The sequence below is a fragment of the Argiope bruennichi genome, chromosome 10 (genome assembly GCF_947563725.1).
Source record: "Argiope bruennichi chromosome 10, qqArgBrue1.1, whole genome shotgun sequence".
In the NCBI taxonomy this organism is placed as follows: domain Eukaryota; kingdom Metazoa; phylum Arthropoda; class Arachnida; order Araneae; family Araneidae; genus Argiope; species Argiope bruennichi.
The window spans coordinates 54,097,817-54,110,335 of record NC_079160.1 but is presented as its reverse complement, the minus strand read 5'-3'; the positions used below and the strand labels follow the sequence as shown (position 1 = coordinate 54,110,335).

General features: G+C 34.2%; 7 non-coding genes across 7 annotated transcripts; all 7 read right to left on the bottom strand.

The window, feature by feature from the left end:
• Positions 1–233: 233 nt before the first annotated feature.
• Trnar-ccu (transfer RNA arginine (anticodon CCU)) lies at positions 234–306 on the bottom strand. Its single transcript has one exon. It is a non-coding gene; the product is annotated as a tRNA-Arg (tRNA).
• A 727-nt stretch (positions 307–1,033) lies between these two features.
• Positions 1,034–1,106, bottom strand: Trnar-ccu (transfer RNA arginine (anticodon CCU)). The gene has a single exon. It is a non-coding gene; the product is annotated as a tRNA-Arg (tRNA).
• A 395-nt stretch (positions 1,107–1,501) lies between these two features.
• Trnar-ccu (transfer RNA arginine (anticodon CCU)) lies at positions 1,502–1,574 on the bottom strand. Its single transcript has one exon. It is a non-coding gene; the product is annotated as a tRNA-Arg (tRNA).
• A 407-nt stretch (positions 1,575–1,981) lies between these two features.
• Trnar-ccu (transfer RNA arginine (anticodon CCU)) lies at positions 1,982–2,054 on the bottom strand. The gene has a single exon. It is a non-coding gene; the product is annotated as a tRNA-Arg (tRNA).
• Positions 2,055–2,620: 566 nt separating this feature from the next.
• On the bottom strand, positions 2,621–2,693 carry Trnar-ccu (transfer RNA arginine (anticodon CCU)). Its single transcript has one exon. It is a non-coding gene; the product is annotated as a tRNA-Arg (tRNA).
• Positions 2,694–4,660: 1,967 nt separating this feature from the next.
• On the bottom strand, positions 4,661–4,733 carry Trnar-ccu (transfer RNA arginine (anticodon CCU)). Its single transcript has one exon. It is a non-coding gene; the product is annotated as a tRNA-Arg (tRNA).
• Positions 4,734–4,980: 247 nt separating this feature from the next.
• Positions 4,981–5,053, bottom strand: Trnar-ccu (transfer RNA arginine (anticodon CCU)). The gene has a single exon. It is a non-coding gene; the product is annotated as a tRNA-Arg (tRNA).
• Positions 5,054–12,519: the final 7,466 nt, after the last annotated feature.

Here is a 12,519-nt window from a genome sequence, read left to right as displayed (position 1 = left end):
GATAGCCACTTCACTGATATTGAACAATAAGATATGAAAGATATATTTAAAAAATTAAACTCTTCATTTCTACACTGGGCGGGAGTCGAACACACAATCCCCGGCTTAGGAAACCGATGCCTTAACCATTAAGCTACAAGGACTTCAGGTTAGCCACTTCACTGATATTGAAGAATAAGATATGAAATATATTTTGATTATAAAATTTAAAAAAACATCGAATTTGTCATTTATACCCTCGGCGGGAGTCGAACACGCAATCCCCGGTTTAGGAGACCGACGCCTTATCCATTGGGCCACGAGGGTTACAGGCCGGCAACTTCACTGATATTGAACAAAAAGATATAAAAGATATCATGATTATAAAATTTAAAACTTTAAATTTGTCATTTGTACCCTCGGCCGGAGTTGAACCCGCAATCCCCGGTTTAGGAGACCGATGCCTTATCCATTAGTCCACGAGGGCTTCATGATAGCCACTTCACTGATATTGAAGAATAAGATATGAAAGATATTTTGATTATAAAATTTAAAACTTCAAATTTGCCCTTTTTACCCTCGGCGGGAGTCGAACCCGCAATCCCCGGTTTAGGAGACCGATTCCTTATCTATGAGGATACGAGGGCTTCAGGTTAGCCACTTCACTGATATTGAAGAATAAGATAGGAAATATATTTTGATTATAAAATTTAAAACATTGAATTTGTCATTTATACCCTCGGCGGGAGTCGAACCCGCAATCCCCGGTTTAGGAGACAGATGCCTTATCCATTAGGCCACCAGGGCTTCAGGTTAGCCACTTAACTGATATTAAAGAATAAGATATGAAATATATTCTGATTATAAAATTTAAAACTTCAAATTTGCCATTTTTGGCCTCGGCGGGAGTCGAACCCGCAATCCCCGGTTTAGTAGACCGATGCCTTATCCATTAGGGAACGAGGGTTACAGGCCGGCCACTTCACTGATACTGAACAAAAAGATATAAAAGATATCTTGATTATAAAATTTAAAACTTTAAATTTGTCATTTGTACCCTCGGCGGGAGTCGAACCCGCAATTCCCGGTTTAGGAGACCGATGCCTTATCCATTAGGCCACGAGGGCTTCAAGTTAGCCACTTCACTGATATTGAACAATAAGATATGAAAGATATTTTTAAAACATTAAACTCTTGATTTCTACCTTGGGCGGTAGTCGAACACACAATCCGCGGCTTAGGAGACCGATGCCTTAACCATTAAGCTACAAGGACTTCAGGTTAGACACTTCACTGGTATTGAAGAAGAAGATATGAAAGATATTTTGATTATAAAATTTAAAACTTTAAATTTGCCACGTCTACCCTGGACCGGACTCGAACCCGCAATCCCCGGTTTAGGAGACCGATGCCTTATCCATTAGGCCACGAGGGATGCAGGCCAGCAGTTTCACTGATATTGAACAAAAAGATATGAGAGATATTTTGATTATAAAATTTAAAACTTTAAATTTGTCATTTGTACCCTCGGCGGGAGTCGAACCCGCAATCCCCGGTTTAGGAGACCGATGCCTTATCCATTAGGCCACGAGGGCTTCAGGCTAGCCACTTCACTGATATTGAAGAAAAAGATATGAAAGATATTTTGATTATAAAATTTAAAACTTTAAATTTGCCACTTCTGCCCTTGGCGGGAGCCGAACCCGCAATCCCCAGTTTACGTGACCGATGCCTTATCCATTAGGCCACGAGGGCTTCATGTTAGCCACTTCACTGATATTAAGGAATAAGATATGAAATATATTTTGATTATAAAATTTAAAACAATGAATTTGTCATTTATACCCTCGGCGTTAGTCGAACCCGCAATCCCCGGTTTAGGAGACCGATGCCTTATCCATTAGGCCACGAGGGCTACAGGCCGGCCACTTCACTGATATTGAACAAAAAGATATAAAAGATATCATGATTATAAAATTTAAAACTTTAAATTTGTCATTTGTACCCTCGGCGGGAGTCGAACCCGCAATCCCCGGTTTAGGAGACCGATGCCTTATCCATTAGACCATGAGGGCTTCAGGTTAGCCACTTTACAGGTATTGAAGAATAAGATATGAAAGATATTTTGATTATAAAATTTAAAACTTTAAATTTGCCACTTCTACCCTGGGCAGGAGCCGAACCCGCAATCCCCAGTTTAGGAGACCGATGCCTTATACATTAGGATACCAGGGCTTGAGGTTAAACACTTCACTGATATTGAAGAATAAGATATGAAAGATATTTTGATTATAAAATTTAAAACATTGAATTTGTCATTTATACCCTCGGTGGGAGTCGAACCCGCAATCCCCGGTTTAGGAGACCGATGCCTTATCCATTAGGCCACGTGGGCTTCAGGTTAGCCACTTCACTGTTATTAAAGAATAAGATATGAAATAAATTCTGATTATAAAATTTAAAACTTCAAATTTGACATTTTTTCCCTCGGCGGGAGTCGAACCCGCAATCCCCGGTTTAGGAGAACGATGCCTCATCTATTAGGATACGAGGGTTTCAGGTTAGCCACTTCACTGTAATTGAAAAATAAGATAGAAATATATTTTGATTATAAAATTTAAAACATTGAATTTGTCATTTATACCCTCGGCGGGAGTCGAACCCGCAATCTCCGGTTTAGGAGACCGATGCCTTATCCGTTAGGCCACGAGGGCTTCATTTTATCCACTTCACTGATATTAAAGAATAAGATATGAAATATATTCTGATTATAAAATTTAAAACTTTAAATTTGCCATTTTTACAATCGGCGGCAGTCGAACCCGCAATTCCCGGTTTAGGAGACCGATGCCTTATCCATTAGGCCACGAGGGCTTCAAGTTAGCCACTTCACTGATATTGAACAATAAGATATGAAAGATATTTTTAAAACATTAAACTCTTCATTTCTACCCTCGGCGGGAGTTGAACACACAACTCCCGGCTTAGGAGTCCGATGCCTTAACCATTAAACTACAAGGACTTCAGGTTAGCGACTTCTCTGATATTGAAGAATAAGATATGAAATATATTTTGATTACAAACTTTAAAACCTCGAATTTGTCAGTTATACCCTCAGCGGGAGTCGTACCCGCAATCCCCGGTTTATTAGACCGATGCCTTATCCATTAGGCCACGAGGGTTTCAGGCGAGTCAATTCACTGTTATTGAACAAAAAGAACTGAAAGATATTTTGATTTTAAATTTTAAAACATTAAATTCTTTATTACTACCCTTGGCGGGGGTTGAACATACAAACACCGGTTTAGGAGACCGATGCCTTATCCATTAGGCCACGAGTGCTTCAAGCCAGTCACTTTACTGATATTGTACAATAATATATGAAAGATATCTTGATTATGAATTTTAGAACATTAAATTCTTTTTTTCTTCACTCGGTTGGAGTCTTACCTGCAATCCGCGAATAAGGAGGTTGATTCCTTATCCATTACGCCATGGAGGCTTCATGAGAGCTATTTCACTGATATTGAACAATAAGATATGAAAGATATTTTTAAAACAATAAAGTCTTTATTTCTACCCTCGGCGGGAGTCGAACCCACAATCGCCGGTTTCGGAAACCGACGCCTTAACCATTTAGCTACAAGGACTTCAGGTCAGCCACTTCACATATTGAACAAAAAGATATGAAATATATTTTGATTATAAACTTTAAAACATCGAATTTGTCATTTATATCCTCGTTGGGAAGCGAACCCGCAATCTCTATTTTAGGAGACCGTAGCCTTATCTATTAGGCTCCGAGGGCGTCAGGTTAGCCACTTCACTGATATTGAAGAATAAGATATGAAATATAATTTGATTATAAAATTTAAAACATTAAATTTGCCATTTATAAACTCGGCGAGAGTCGAACCCGCAATCCGAGGTTTAGGAGACCGATGCCTTATCCATTTGGCCACGAGGGCATCAGGTTAGCCAAATCACTGATATTAAAGAATAAGATATGAAAGATATTCTGATTATAAAATTTAAAACATAAAATTTGTCATTTGTACCCTCGACGGCAGTCGAACCCGCAGTCCCCGGTTTGGGAGACTGATGTCGTATCCATTAGGCCACGAGTGCTCAGGCGAGTTAATTCACTGATATTGAACAAAAAGATATGAAAGATATTTTGGTTTTAAATTTTAAAACATTAAATTCATTTGTTCTTCACTAGGAGGGAGTCTTACCCGCAATCCCCGGATAAAGAGGTTAATGCCTTATCCATTACGGCATGGGGACATCATGATAGCTATTTCACTGATATTGAACAATAAGATATGAAAGATATTTTTAAAACCTGAAATTCTGCATTTCTACCCTCGGCGGTAGTCGAACCCACAATTCACCGTTTAGGAGACCGATGCCTTAACCATTAAGCTACTAGGGCTTCAGGTCAGCCACTTCACTGATATTGAACAAAAATATATGAAAGACATTTTGTTTATAAATTAAAAACATAAAATTCTTTATTGCTACACTCGCCGGGAGTTAAACCCGCAATCCCCGGTTTAGGAGACCGATGCCTTATCTATTAGGATACGAGGGCTTCTGGTTAGCCACTTCACTGATATAGAAGAATAAGATAGGAACTATATTTTGATTATAAAATTTAAAACATTGAATTTGTCATTTATACCCTCGGCGGGAGTCGAACCCGCAATCCCCGGTTTAGGAGACCGATGCCTTATCCATTAGGCCACGAGGGATTCAGGTTAGCCACTTAACTGATATTAAAGAATAAGATATGAAATATATTCTGATTATAAAATTTAAAACTTCAAATTTGCCATTTTTACCCTCGGCGTTAGTCGAACCCGCAATCCCCGGTTTAGGAGACCGATGCCTTATCCATTAGGCCACGAGGGCTACATTCCGGCCACTTCACTGATATTGAACAAAAAGATATAAAAGATATCATGATTATAAAATTTAAAACTTTAAATTTGTCATTTGTACCCTCGGCGGGAGTCGAACCCGCAATCCCCGGTTTAGGAGACCGATGCCTTATCCATTAGGCCACGAGGGCTTCAAGTTAGCCACTTCACTGATATTGAACAATAAGATATGAAAGATATTTTTAAAAAATTAAACTCTTCATTTCTACCCTGGGCGGGAGTCGAACACACAATCCCCGGCTTAGGAGACCGATGCCTTAACCATTAGGCCACGAGGGCTTCAGGCTAGCCACTTCACTGATATTGAAGAATAAGATATGAAAGATATTTTGATTATAATTTTTAAAACTTTAAATTTGCCACTTCTACCCTGGGCGGGAGCCGAACCCGCAATCCCCAGTTTAGGTGACCGATGCCTTATCCATTAGGCCACGAGGGCATCAGGTTAACCACTTCACTGATATTAAAGAATGAAATATGAAATATATTCTGATTATAAAATTTAAAACTTCAAATTTGCCATTTTTACCCTCGGCGGGAGTCGAACCCGCAATCCCCGGTTTGGGAGACCGATGCCTTATCTATTAGGATACGAGGGCTTCAGGTTAGCCACTTCACTGATATTGAAGAATAAGATAGGAAATATATTTTGATTATAAAATTTAAAACATTAAATTTGTCATTGTTGAAGAAGATATTGCTAATGAGGATGAAATATTAACCTATCAAGAATTGCCTCCTATAATTTATAAAGTTCGAAAAATTGTTAAAATATTTAAACGTTCCCCTATTAAAAGGATATATTACTAAAATATACACAAACTGAAAATAAAACAGAATATATGTTAATATTAGATTCTAAAACACGTTGGAACAGTTTACTCCTAATGATGGAACGATTTTTGAAACTGAGAAATCCAATCCAAAAAGCAATAATCGACTTAAACCTGTAAATTAATTTTTCAGATAGTGAATTCGACATAATATCCAGAAATATATCAGCTCTACTTCCAATAAAACTGACTACTGAGACATTATGTCGGAGAGATTCTAATTTATTAACAGCTAATGCAACAATAAATTTCATGTTGCAGTCACTGAAAAAACAGCACACTTTAGTATCTGAAGAATTATATATTGCATTGATAAATCGCACAGAAGAAAGGCATACCGAAATAGAAAATGTCTTATGGTGTTTACATAATTCTAATGATTTTAAAAATGAAAATGAAAAGAAGAAAAGAAAATAACCAATTCAAATCTGATTAAGTTAGAGTAAAGTTTCTTTAAAAACATTTTCCCACAAACCTATCCACATGCAGAATTCGGTTCATTTATCGAAGATTATGATGTCACTACTGTCGATAGTGAAAAGGAATTGTCTCTTGAACAAAAATTAGAATTAGCGATAAATAAAAAAATCAACGAACCAAAATACAATACAGAAATCAGCTATATCCAAAACCATCCGACAAGAAATCGATTTATTTGAAGATGAAGGATTTAGAGGTAAATACTTGGAAAAAGTATATTACGCATTGCTAACAGTACCATCAACTAGCGTAGATGCCGAAAGAGCGTTTGCGACAGCTGGTAATTTTTACACAAAATTACTTTTCAGGCTTAATGACAGTACAATTGATGCATTATGTTTTTTTAGATCACATTTCAAAAATTTGTAATAGTACCACAAACTGAATAGTGATATTTACACTTTTTTGTGATTTAAATAAATAAGATGTTTCTTGACTTTTTTGTGATTATATACTGTTATAATTTATAAGTTACAAATTATTTTTTGTGATATTTACACTTTCTAACAAAACTGGCAAATAAAACAAAAAAACACCTGTGTTTTCTTTCTTTTTCCAAAATTTCTAATACCGGTATTAAAACCGGTATCCCGGTATTAAGATTAAAAAAATACCGAATACCGGTATTGAAATTTTGGTCCGGTATTGCAATCCCTAGCTGCAACCAAACGTTTCATAGCAAAAATTATTTTGGCTCTATAATATTTTTGGATGTTATTGCGGAAAAACATCAAAATTTTGTTTAATATTTAATTAATTCAAATAAAAAAAATTGCTCCGATGTGCATATTCCCATCCTCCAAAGTATATTTGTGCAAAGCTTGGTAGTTTTAGGTTAAGCGAGTTAGCCTATAAAATGCCAACACACACACACACACACACACACACACACACACACACACACACACACACACACAAACTTCTGTCTTTATTATAAATAAATGAGTAGTTGCCAATCAAAAACATACTTGGAATATTTGTTCAATCTTTTATTTTACATACATTAGTTTTGATATTGAAAAGATAGAAACAAAATTTGTTTAAAAGTCATTTGAAACTGGTGCTCATCATTATGTTTTGCGTAATGATGAGCACCCATAATAATTTTCAGTTTTAGTTAAAGATTAAACTGCTACAGAAGGGATCAAAGGAATTTAAATTAAGTATTTTTATATTCTAGCTTCATACACAAAAAATAAAGGTGGGAGAAACGAGAAAAAAAAACTGAAGTAAAAAACTCCTCATTCTTTTTAAGAATAAACAAGGATTAAAAAAGCATGAAAGGAAACGTTCTATGCAAACATTGAGACTCAGAGGAGTTGAGCTAAAGAGTAAGTCCTCGGTAAACATTAAGTACATCTAGATTTGAAAGCTCTAAGACAAGATTAAACCTCAACTTTTCCGGTTACTTTATTCACAATCTCTACTGAATATTTCAACATGCGCCTTAAATTCAGCAAGAGAAAATTACGAAAATTCGCTAGAGATTGTTTCTCTTTTAGCTACTGAATAAACACTTAGTTAATTAATCCAAGTGTCTCTTTAGCGCAGATTTCATGAAACATTAAACACTTTTGCTTTTACAAAAAACGAAAATAACAGTTCAGTTGAACAGATGTTTAAAAACCGTGGAAAAATAAACATTCTTTTAGTTGTTTCAAAATGCAAACGATTTTTTTTATCTGTCATAAATTTAAAAAAAAGCAGTTAGAAGTTTCTTTCGAACTGTTGATGAAAGCAAACATAAAAAGATGTCTAAGATGATTTTTAGAAAAATGAAGACTCTAATTTTTCTATATATATATGGAAGTTTGACTTTGAAAAAAAAAGAGTACAAAGTGTATTTTGGAAATGAAAAATTCTGATTATGTAAAAATATTCCGTAACTACTGTGGATACTTCCCACATAAAATGTAAATGGCATGAAAAAAAAAGAAGCTGTCAAAAAGCTTTCGAAAAAAAGGGCTATTTAAATATTACACTATTATGAAATGGAAACTAAGGAAAAAAGTCTAGACTATCTATCGTAGATTGTAAAATTCCATGATTATAAAAATATTTTGAACTAGCAGGTGCGTAACTATTAGAGGATTACCAAGCTTAAGCCTTTGTAAAGAAATTCATATTTTTCTTCCTTTTTTTGGCAACATTTTCATATACTTTCTGTAGGATTACCAAACGGTTTTGAAATTAATTTATTTGAATTGGATTTATTAATGAAAAAGAAAGAATTTATTTTTAAAAGTGAAGAAAGTAAATGTATTTTTAAATTTATTAAAATTGGTTATAAACTTTTAAAGCAATTTGAAAATTAAACATTTTAATTATAAAGAATTTGTGACATTAAGGAATTATCACTTTAACTTATAGTTATTTCAGAATATGACATAAAATGAAAAAAAAAATTATAATAAATTCATAATAATTTTAAAAAACCGATATAAAGGTTAAAATGACTCAGACTGCTTAATCTGTATATCATTTTACTTAATTTTACTCAGATTTTGATTTTAAGAAGTTTAACTAACATATTGAAAAAACATATTCATGCGAGCATTTTTTTAAATATTTTAAACCAGATAATTAAATATATGCAATTATTTACTTACCTGATGTTTCATACACATAAATGTTAGCGCACATATCAGTGCACGGCACACACTGAAGGAGGATAACCAATCAATAGTTTGTTGATCTTATTTACTCTTTTCATAAATAAATTGAAAGCAACTGAGTCATTCTCAGAAAACCGATGAGGCAGAAGGCAGTCTCATTTTCACTTACAACTGTAATAAAAATATTATAAGCTTAATTTTTAAAATTTTATAATATCAGCACTTAAATATAGTTAATTAATAAGAGTTTAATAATAAATTTCCAGATACTAAAGTAAAATTTTTTTTACTATTTCTAAGCTTTGAAACCCACTAACAGGTTGGTGTGGGGACTGTGTTCTATTGATTATATATTTATAAATTATTTTTTACATTCAAACAAGTGGTTAATTTCAAGAAGTTTGTATACGAATTCAAAGAGCAAATTTAAGCCGGCGTCCTTTCCTAGGGGTAGCGCGTTTTCCCCATGATCTGGGCTTCCCATGCTCGAGTGCTGGTTTGGGCATGGTTGTTCTTTACCCTTTGTTCGATCGTGAGGTGTGTGAAAGAGCCCCTCTGTAAAAAGGGGTTGAGCAAGCGAGTGTGTGAGTGTCATATTCATATGAGCTAAAATCAGACTTCTGCCCTCGGGTGCGCAGGGATCTTTACCCTCAGAAGCTACTACATCCCTCTTTCCTCGATCTCTTGGACTTGGTTTGAATCGGAGTTCAATCCAAGGGGGATGAGCAACAACTAAAAGAGTAAATTTAATCAATTCTTTGATAAGCTGCAATAATATACAGGGTGTTTCAGTGAACCGTTTCAGAACTTCTAAGAGGGATAGGGTACATCCTGACAACTCGAAATCATAGAGCAATGTGGGGTCGGAAATGCTTTCCTGAAGCGGTGTTGTACACAGAAGCACCATAAAGAAAAGAGACCATAAATGAGAAATCGTTTTAATAATACATGAAAAGAAGCAAAAGGTACATGGATTAAAGTAAATGTTCGAAGTTTCTTCCACGGGCTACAATGCACGCCTCACATCTCCGACGCATGGACATTCGAACATTCTGGAATACTCCAGGTATATCTCGAATCTCTTCGGCAGCTACTGCGATTCTTGCAACGAGCTCCTCAGCAGTGTCAACAGGGGTGTCATAAACTAGTGATTTCATATCACCCCAGAAATAAAAATCAAGACATGATAATTCGGGTGACCGAGCAGGCCAATGCACGGGACCCCCACGTCCGATCCACAGTTGACTAAATGTGACATCCAGGTAATTACTAACATCTCCGCTATAATGGGCAGGGGCTCCATCGTGTTGGAACCGCATTGTCTGTTGCGTCGATACAGAAATCTGTTCATCTCTCAAAAGTTGTGGCAAAATGGGCTCTGCAGAAAGAGCAAGTACGTAGGTCTGGTTCAACGACCCGGTAACAGGTAAGGTCCGATGAGGTGATCTCCCCCAATACGGCCCATACATTGACCGAAAATCGATTCTGCGCTGCACGACGTGTAATTCTGCAATCGTGTAATCATCCATCCTACTAACTTGGCGTTCTTGTGCGAACTGAAGATTCCCTGCACGAAAGCTCGGACTTTTCGCAAAACGCCATCTACCGCGTCAGGAAAGCATTTCTGACTGCCCATGGGTATATGATTTTGGTTCGTCAGGATGTACCCTACCCCTCTTAGAAGTTCTGAAACGGTTCAATGAAACACCCTGAATAGAAAAAGAAAACTATACCTAGAAAAAACGTTCACAGACAGAACAAATTTATGATGTTCAATCGTTATCTTATTTACTTACCTTTTCTTATTTAATTGCAAGAGAAAAAAAATTCTTGTGTCCTTTACTGACACGTGTTTTGGATTAGAAAAGAAATGTACACATATTTGAAACTTATTAAATGAAGACTGATCTTTTGAAGCAAAGACTTCTCATTTTACAGTTTTAAATATTAACCATGTCCATCAAAATGATTTGTTCAATCATAAGTACATAAACAGAAATATGATTTTTCAGGAAATATAAATGATTTATTTTAGTAGAAATTTGTAAAAAGTTACAGTTTAAACTTTCAGATGTTATTGTTGTAAAATTAAATATGGAATTAAATCAACAGAAAATAACGACGAATCTCAATTTTTCTACAAGCTTTCGCTTAAAAGATGGTAAAAATGAATAGTGTAATTCGTAAAGTAAACTGTTTATTTTAATATAGTTTAATTTCCTGTATCCAATATAATAACTTTATATATTGCATACAGCAAAGGAATATACTTTATATATTGCAATATAATGTATTTAACATTTAAAAAAATATAAATGTACTCTTCATTATCTAACTAGATATTTCTTAAATACATTCCATAGAATAGTTACTCTCATAATTATATAAAAATAATTACACTATAATTATTTTTTACAGTTATTCTGCTTTCGAATTTCTAATCATATTGGGAACTGCAAAATATGGAATGGATAATAGTTTAAAAAAGGAACAATAATTTGAAATAAAGGTATGTAAAATAAATGAATGAACCTTTACAATGAGGTTCTTCGATTTTGAGCCCCAAATCTGTATCAAATATATATTCTGTATATGTATCTTCTTGTAACGAATTCTTTTGAAATCAAAAAGAATTTATATAGAACGCTAAGTCACCGACAAAGCATTGAAGAAAACTAAACTGCATTTATCAAGGAATAAAATGCACCACTTTTTTTATATGTTTGTAAAATAAAGTGGTGTATCAATTCATAAATAGTAAACAATGATGATAGGAATAATATATACTGTAGCAAAATGCAAGAATAAATCGCAAAATAATAAAAATCAGTTTAATTTTTTCTCTTCCTTTATTGGTAAGATCTTAATCTAACATTAAATTTATTATTTCTCTTAAATGATGAAAAATATAGTATTTCGATTATGCAACAAAATTTCCCATTTTAATGCTTTCAACTTAATGGCGATTCATGCTCAGATGCAATTTCAGTGCTATTGAATATTTCTTTGTGGAAAGCAAACTAAACATTTTTATGAAATTTCCAACCTAAATAATTTATTATGCATGAAGTAGCAAACGATTTTACATGTAGATTGAAATTTCAAAAATGTTTTAAAAGTTTGCCAAAAATTAAAAAAAAATTATTACCAATGTTTAGAGACCTTACACATAAACATTATACATTACATTATAAACCTTAGACATATAAATATGGGAACAACCCCTTAATAGAAAAAGTCAAATATCTCCCAATGCAATCATGGTATATAAACCAAAATGTGCAATCCAGGTAATTTTTGCATGTGAAATCTATTCATATCATAAAAAAAAGGTGTTTCTCATATCTCTAGAGAAATTCATAGCAAATTTTAAAATTTGTATAGAATTAAATGTGTCGATAATTTCTTACGAACCTTTTAGTATACGTTACAAGCTATATAAAGGTATTTTTTTTATGAATCATAATTGGCAGCAAAATAAAGTTTTTCCGCGATTGTATAATGTTTAAGCTCGTAGAAAGGCTAACTTCGCGACTGCATATAGGTAATACATAAATTATGCCTGATGTAGTCCTATTCGTTTGACTTTCTTTCTTTTTTAAATGAATATTTAATATTACACGTATAAAAATTGGAATCATCAATTGATTTTATAAAAGTCAAAAACAA